Below are 8,155 nucleotides of genomic sequence, written 5' to 3'. Positions count from 1 at the left end.
CATGGTATCATTTTTTCAACTTCATGATCTAACTATGTTAACTTTGAAAAATTTACTCATTATTTTGCATTTTACCCTTTGTTTAGTTTTAATGGCTAGAATTAGTGAAAACTATATTATTGACAAACTGTTATAATACTCAAAATTCATTAGATTGAACTGTTTGTAAATTTTAGTTACATTTGAAGATGTCACTGTCATAAAGATGTACACTTTTATACAATAAACGTAATCTAATGTTTAAAGTACAGCAGCCATGTGGTCTCAGGGGGAGAGAAAAGTTGCTTTGTGATGTTGGGAGTGTGACAGGCTTTCCAATACACCAAAAGCAACTCATGATATATCACCTTCAACAACCACACAAAACCTGCAGCACTCAGCAGAAAGCTAAGTTATGATAACTATCTTTAATGTTTTTTCTCACTATACAAAGGTGTGGGGATCACCAGGAACAATGTGGAACATTGTCACAAAGGTGGCAACTCTAATAAATTTATGCAAATAATGATTTCTCTCCCAAGACAAAATACCCCAGGAAATGAAGAGGAAATTCTGAGAAATTGCCTTATACTGTATACGGCAAACCACACACTCTAATTTTTTCTTCAGGTTCACATTACTCAAAAGTAACATTGTTAGAAACAACTACATAAAGTCAGTAAATATGATCATTTTGAGTTAAATTAGTGTAAGGTAGCTGTATAAAGGACACACCTTTGTGAGTACATATTTGAGAGAATAAATTGTATTATTCAATAAATAAGTTGGTGTTTTAATTCAGCATCATGTCAGTGTATGACAATACAACAATTACACGTAAAATACTATAACACGTGTAAACAATTAGGATTACATCAGGAAATAAAGACAACTGAAGGAGTACACTTTAAAAAAAAGCTTTTCCTAATCCTGATTATCCGATGCAGGGTAGTGAGAAAGCTGAAGTCTGTCCCAGCAAGCAGGAAGCGAAAGGCAGAAACAGTTCCTGGAGTGGATGTTAGTCCATTGCACTTTGAACACACATATTAAGGGACAATTTAGCATTATCAATTTACCTAACCCGCATGTCTTTGGTTTGTAGGAGGAAACTAGAGCATCCAGAGGAAACCCATGTGAAAACAGCGAGAGCATGCAAAGTCCGTGCAGGGAGCATGTAGGACTTAAACCCCGGTCTCTATCTATCTATCTATCTATCTATCTATCTATCTATCTATCTATCTATCTATCTATCTATCTATCTATCTATCTATCTATCTATCTATCTATCTATCTATCTATCTATCTATTTCAGTAAAACAGTCCTCATGTAAGCAATATAGTACAGGATATCACAACAGAGTTTCCCTTAGATAATGTTGTACCATTTGGTGTTAGTCCATAAAATCATGTTAAGGAGCTGAGATGCAATCCAATAGATACACAAACAATTTGATCCAAAATAGTCTATGTAGAGCACTCCAAAACAAATGATCTATTAAAGCAGACATCTGTTGCCAGCATCCACAATTCAGATCCTACCGTGGATATATTTTAGACAGGTTTAAACATGTATGTGCCATAAGTATAGTATGGCTTACAAAAACTGAACAAGTTCAAGTTCAAGTTGGGGAGCATGCACTGGTACAGTGCGTTGCCGCACCCACTACACGCCGAAACAACTCGGGATCTCAGTTTGCAACCCCCCAGGCAGACACGTGGTCCAGTCCCACCCTCCGGAAATGACCCTCTATCCGCTGCAGCCAGGTGTTACGTGGGAGACCCCTTGGCCTGGTCCTGTCACTCGGGTCCCCAACAATGAGAATCTCACGAGCCGGATCACCCTTCACCCTTGGGGAAACGTGCCACATGGCCGTAGTGCCGTAACTGACGCTCCCTCACAATGCAGGTAATGTGCCTCATTCGGGACTCCATGAGCAACCGCTCATTCGACACAAAGTCAAACCAACGGTACCCAAGGATTTTCCAGAGAGACACAGTACCAAAGGAGTCCAGTCTTCGCCTCAGGTCACTGGATAGCATCCATGTCTCACAACCATACAGCAAGACAGGAAGCACCAGGACTCTAAAGACTTGGACCTTCGTCCTTTTGCATATATATCGGGAGTGCCACACACCCCTTTCCAGTGACCTCATGACCCCCCCATGCTTTCCCAATCCGTCTACTGACTTCATAGGAAGAGTCACCAGAGACATGAATGTCACTGCCAAGGTATGTAAACCTCAGGTGAACACTTTCTCCGCAAACAGACACACTACTGATGGCTGTGCCCAAGAGGTCATTAATGGCTTGGATCTTGGTTTTTACCCAGGACACTCGCAAGCTCAGACACTCAGATTCCTCACTCAGCCCCGATCAGAGCCTCCATTGACTCCGTGAAGAGCACAGCATCGTCAGCAAAGTCAAGATCCGTGAATCTTTATTCACCAACAGATGCCCCACAGCCGCTGGACCCCATGACCTTGCCCAACACCCAGTCCATACAAGCATTGAACAGAGTTGGAGCAAGAACACACCCCTGACGAACCCCAGAATCAACTGGGAAAAATGCAGAGGTCCTGCCTCCACCTCTGCACAGCACTCACAGTACCAGTGTACAGGCCAGCCATGATATCCAGCAACCTCAAGGGGATCCCGCGAACTCTCAGGATTTCCCACAGGGCAGCTCGATCAACTGAGTTGAACGCTTTGCGAAAATCAACAAAGGCTGCAAAGAAACTCTACCGATATTCGCGTTTGCGCTCCATGAGAACTCTCAGTTCCAGGATGCGGTCGATGGTAGACTTCTTAGGCGTAAAACCAGACTGCTCCGGTCACTGGTAGGTGAGCAAGTGATCATGGATCCTATTGAGGATGACCCTAGCAAGGACCTTACACGGCAACGAGAGCAGTGTTATTCCCCCTGTAGTTGCTGCAATACAGGCGATCACCCTTTCCTTTCCAGATAGGGACGACAAGTCCTGTTTTTCACTCAGTTGGGATGATGCCAGTCTCCCAAATGGAAGCAAAGATTGCTTGCAATGCCAGGAGGACAGCCTTACCACCAGCCTGGAGAAGTTCACCCCGGATACCACAGATCCCTGCAGCTTTTCCCCTCCTCAGCTGGTTCACCACCTGTGCAATCTCAGTGAGATTGGGTGGTTCACAGCTAATCGGAGGATCATCATCAAGAACTGTGGACCCAGAGATATCCAACGTCCTAGCCAGAAGATCAGCTTTGAATAACTGCTCAAAGTAGCCAGCCCAACGGTTCACAACTGCAGTGTCATCCGTAAGGACCATTCCATCAGCGACTGCGACTCTCCAAGGAACAGATTCAGATTTGCATAATGCTTCGATTCCTTTGTAAGCAGGACATGGGTCGCTAGACCACAGATGGTGTGTCACTTGCTCACAGATTCCTCTAACAAACACCTCTTTATCTGCCCTCAGAGCCCTCGCTGCCATTCTTCTCAGTTCCCTGTACAGGCCAGAGTTGCCATTGAGCCGTGTGCTGCGACTCCTCTCAATGATATCCAGGGTGCCCTGCAAGATGAAACACCTCCTTCTGGGAACACAGGTAACACCAACACAACCCTAAGCAACCTTCAGCGTCTTGTCACGTAAGGTCTCCTACATCACATTAGGATCGGCAGTCGTACCCAAATCTGAACGTTCCTCACACAAACTGCATGCAAACTCATTAGAAACAGTCTGGTCTTGGAGTCTGGCCAAGTCCAGGCTCATTTTCCTAGTAGGTGGTAACCTACTGGACCTAAGCTGGATCCTAAGAGTAGCAACAACAAGTCTGTTATCAGAATTCACAAACTGGGCACTTCTGTATACCCTGCAGTTTTGCAAGAGACTCCAGCGTCTGCCCACGAGGATGTGATCGATCTCCTTCACCTCACCACCAGTACTGGAGTACCAAGTCCAACGATATGGTTCAGGGCACTGGAACCAGGATCCAGCGATTCGCAGCCTCTGACCTTTTGCAAAGTCAAGGAACATGGAGCCACTTTCACCATGGTCACCAGACCCATGGGGACAGAGACAATCCTCATAGCCAGCCCTGTCAGCGCCAGTGGCTGCATTGAAGTTACCCATGACCAGAGGAGTGTCACCTCGTGGGCACCCATCAACCACAGAGCGAAGCTGCGAATAAAATGTCTCCTTCGCCGAAACATCACTCACCGTGGTTGGAGCATGCACTGAGACAACAGACAAGGCACCCAGGGAGTGCCGTAATCTGAGTCTCATAATACACTCATTGAAAGGAATGACATCGGACACCATCAGAAAAAGCCAATCCGCTACAGCAACAGCTGCTCCCCAAGTATGACAGCCATCAGACCGACCAGACCAACAAAAGGTGTATCCACCTACAGAGATCTGGCCAGTCCCCGGTCTGCGCACCTCAAAGAGTGCTGCCACTGAAATGTGGAGTTTACGCAGCTCCTCCAACAGCAGAGGAAGATGATCATCTTGTCGGAGAGACAATACGTTCCATGCGCCCACCCATATGGGCCGCCTCAAATTGGGACCAGAGTGCTGCCATGCAGCACTTGCGTCCTGGGTATGACATTAAACTGCATCTGGCCCTACTAGAGGTCTTCCAACTTGCAGGGAAATCATGGGGGTTGGTGGCAGGATTGGCACTCCAGCCACCGTAAAAAAAAACTTCAAAATGCTCTGAGACTACAGAAAGGACTCCTTTTTGCTCTCTGCGGGGAGTAGCTCTGCTGCAGCAGCCCATAGGAAGGCTGCTCGCATTATGAAGGGGATGGGGGAAAGCCCTCGGGAGCCCCATCCCCGGAAGAGTCAAAACCATTGGAGAGCCAATAGGGTCAGGTCTGTTGGGGATCGGAACTGGTGTGGTGCTGAGGCGTTGCCTGCTGCACAGCAGCACTCGGGTCCCAAAAACTGAACAATATTTTCTAAATATCTGAGTCCCATTCTTATTTGACATTAGGGAAAGACCCATTATTCATCATCACCCGAGATCTTCTAAGGATGAGTTCTGTAAAAATTGATTGATACAACCTAGAAATACCACCTGTATCTTGATCAAAAGTGTGGCTTCAGGAATAAAGATTAGAAAAAGGTGAAGAAATTCAAGCATATTATTGTTCACAAAATTTCTAACTAGTGCAGTCAAATAAATCCTACTATATCTCCAGGAGCTTTCCAGTAAAGACTCCCCTCCTAGGCCAAGGTCCTGGTATACCTGTTCCAGGTGAGGCTACATAGGTTATTACAGTAAGCCTATCATAAATTAATATATTTAATTTGTTTCTTGCTGGGCCCCTCTCATTTGACCAATCTGAAATTCATAACCCTATCAGGTGCACATTATTGAGGCCCCACCATGCCCATTTTCATAATTTTTGCACACTGGGGTAATTCCTAAAGACTGGAAGATTACAAAATTATCCCATTATATAAAAAGGGTGATCAGTCTGAGTCACATAGTTAAAGGCCAGTTAGCTTAACATTCTTCATAGGTAAATTAGTGGAAGCAATTTTAACGGAAAAGATTGAACAACACATGTCAAGGAATGGTGCATTGGCAAATAGTCAGCATGGGTTCAGAATAAAGAGATCATGTTTCACTAATATACTAGAACTCTATAAGGAAGCAACAAAAGCATATATTCAGAGTGGTGGATATATTATTTATCTTAAGAAGGCTTTTGAAAAGATACAATCTAAGAGATTAGTTTTCAAACTGTAAGAAGTGCTAATTCAGGGTTCTGTATGTAGGTGGGTAAACAAAATTGTCTTAAACACAGAAGTAAAGGTTTATGATGAAAAGAACTTTTTCAGAATTAGGAGATGTTAAAGTGTGATGTTCCTCAAGGATCAGTGTTGGGGCTGCTGTGCTTTCTAATATATATAAACAATCTGAACAAAACAATAAATAACAAGATGGTCAAGTTTACAGATAATACTAAACTAGGAGTTAAGGCAGAGAGAGTAGAATCAGTTACATTTTTACAAGGTGAGCTAGACAACATAGAGACTTGAGGAAAATTTGTGGCAGATTAAATCTATTGGAATAAATGCAAGCTATTACACATAGGAAGTAAAATATTAGATATGAATACACAATAGAAAATGTGAAACTTGAATGTATATCTAATCAGAAGGACCTACTGTAGGTGTCATTGTGGAATAATCACTATCAGCATCTAGGCAGTATACAGAAGCCATTAAGAATGCTAAAGTAATGTTAGGTTATATATATATATCATAGTGTGGATTACAAGACAAGGGAAGTGATGCATATGTTACTAAGTACATACTTAATATATATGTATATAACAGACTAGTGCGGGCTCACTAACGGCACGTGCACAGTTTAAAAATTCGTAATACAAAAAAGACATTGCAATGCTGGAAAAAGTCCAGAGTTGAGTGAATAGGCTGATTCTAGTAATGAGAGGTACAGTATGAGCTATGAAGAAGGATGGAAGGAGTTGAATCTTTTCAGTTTAAGTAAATGGATATTAAATGACACGACTAAAGTGTTTAAAATTGAGGGAAATCAGTACAGTGAATCCCTGCTGTTACTTTAAAATAAATTATTCAACAAGAACATAAATGGAAACATGTAAAGGGTAATTTTTGCACAATTGTCAGTATACTTTTTCTCCACAGAAAGAACCATATACAACATAGAATAAATTAAACAGCAGATCTTCACATCTCAACATGATGTTGTTTTAGAGATTTCAGGTGAATAGAATTGCCAATCTTGTTTGGCTGAATGTCCTGTTCTCGTCAACATTGTTCTGATTTTCTACAGTATATATTCTAATGTTCAAAGTCACAATTTTAGCAAGGACTTTTATATTGAATGAATCCTATATTGGACAAATAAGTTAATTAATTAAAAATTTTCCAGACACAATTTTTATCCATTTTCAAACCTATTCATCCACTTCAGGGTCACAGCAAGCAAGTGCATATCCTGGCTGCATTGGGTATATGGTAGGAAGCAAACTTGGACAGGGTGAGGGATGATAATAAAAATAATCATCTCTCCATCATCAACCCAACATAAACCAACCCACCAACATATGATGATGACAATTAACCAGTTCATTTCCACTTGCACACACATAGTCACGCATGCTAAGCTAGTTCAGAGACACCGGTTAACCAACTGACCTATCCTGAATGTCTTTGATTCATGTGCACTCACTATAACATGTTCTCTATACAAAGAAAAAAACCAAACATGAACTGAATCTCACAGTTACAATTTTGCAGTTTGAAATAATGACTATACTCCTAAAATAAAAGGGTCGAATGTTTTAAGAAAAATGCATACACACAATAGATGCTCTTTTCTCACACTCTGGTGGAAAAAACCCTTAATTGCAATTCTATTTCCGAAGACAATATGACCAAGTTATGATAAAAATAGTATAGGACATGCTTGAGTAAAGAAAGGTTAAATGTAATGGGTGAGAATCAAACCCTGATATCTTGTTTAAAAGTCAAGCATACTAAACACAACATAACAACAACAACAACATTTATTTATATAGCACATTTTCATACAAATAATGTAGCTCAAAGTGCTTTACATGATAAAGAAAGAGAAAAAAAGACAAAATAAGAATTAAAATAAGAGAACACTAATTAATATAGAATAAAAGTAAGGTCCGATGGCCAGGGAGGACAGAAAAAACAAAAAAAACTTCAGACGGCTGAAGAAAAAAAATGAAATCTGCAGGGGTTCCAGGCCATGAGACCACCCAGCCCCCTCTAGGCATTCTACCTAACATAAATTACCTCAATCAGTCCTCTTTGTATTCTGGGTTCTCATGGAAGAACTTGATGATGACGGTCACGTGGACTTCTGGTCTTTAATCCATCAATGCAGGGACATCATGGTGCTTTGATCAGGTATTGGTGGCGCAGATCACCATCACAGAAAACCGGAAAAAGAACAGAAGAGAGAGTAGGGGTTAGTATGGATTTTAGAGCCACCATGAATAATAATGATAATTATTTGAATATATAGAGTATCAGGATTAAACTAAAATGAAGTTATGAGAAAGCCATGTTAAAGTAATGTGTTTTTAGCAGTTTTTAAAGTGATCCACTGTATTAGCCTGGCGAATTCCTATTGGCAAGCTGTTCCAGATTTTAGGTGCATAACAGCAG

This window comes from Erpetoichthys calabaricus, chromosome 12, assembly GCF_900747795.2.
Source record: "Erpetoichthys calabaricus chromosome 12, fErpCal1.3, whole genome shotgun sequence".
Taxonomy (NCBI): Eukaryota; Metazoa; Chordata; class Cladistia; order Polypteriformes; family Polypteridae; genus Erpetoichthys; species Erpetoichthys calabaricus.
This window is presented reverse-complemented; position numbering follows the sequence as displayed.